We start from the raw sequence: 1,093 nt of genomic DNA, 5'->3' as shown, positions 1-1,093 counted from the left end.
AAGGAGATTCTATAATCCAAGGGTGTATGAACACATGGTAATTAGCTTCAAATGGACCACACCTAATTGAATCAAATGTAGCACACCAACTCAAATAGGTGATTTAACTTGTGTTGCAGACATGACCTAAGAGCTATTCAGCTTTGCGTCAAATAGGTTATTTAAGAGATATGTAATGACTTATTTGAAATCCCATGGAAAGACAAGAGGAAGCTTCTCCTAAGCACCAGCTCACTGTCCATCAGCAGATCCTTGTTCCCTACCAAAATATACAAATAAAAGGTTCAGCTGCATAGCAATTATTTCCAAGGCGGGGCAATGACATATTTTCAGGAGAGGGAATATTGGCTTGTGTTTGAGACACTTTGGTTAAATACCACAGCCTCATCATCCCACACAGCTCCTCTTTCACTGCATTTCACGCCAATGGGAACATTGTTTGGGATGCAATTGTTAATGTTTTCTTGGGATCCCAGAGGTTTCCAACACAGGCCTTTGTCATGAGCTCTTCCCATCTTCAATGTCTTTCCTGAGCTCCTGGAAATATCAAGGTCTTATGATGGTTTCCCAGCCCTTTTCTCATCCACGGAAAATATCCCACACTGATGAAGAGATTAAAAAGCCACAGAAAAACTTGCAAGAGGAACATGTTAGTATTGATTCTATTTAGTATTGATTCTATTTAATGCTGCCTTTCTTCCATGATGGAATATAAGGCAGAATAAATACATGAAGTTTCTAGACTGCCTCCCATCCAGGTCATTACTTAGACCTGCTTCTCATTAGTAAGGTCAATGGATGCGGGTCCACGGGGCTCATGGGGGGCTGCCCCATCCACCTCAGTCTGGCCTCAGCCAGACTGTTTTTGCCTGGCTGGGATGTGTTATCAAAGAACTTTTGCTTGCCTTGATAGAGGATAGCAAGGCATGTGAGAACGTTCATAGAAATGTGCCTGTTTTAAAATGGTAATATTCACATTTGTTACTCCGCCCACTTTTTGCCCTGGCCCCACCCCCATTGGCATTTGGCCCTCAGAAAGTTACCAAGAAGAAAATGTGGCCCTCAGGCAGGACAAGGTTTCCCAGCCCTGTTT

Source organism: Podarcis liolepis (assembly GCF_965112155.1).
Source record: "Podarcis liolepis genome assembly, chromosome: 10".
NCBI lineage: Eukaryota > Metazoa > Chordata > Lepidosauria > Squamata > Lacertidae > Podarcis > Podarcis liolepis.
The sequence above is the reverse complement of the archived record's forward strand: the minus strand, read 5'-3'. Positions refer to the sequence as shown.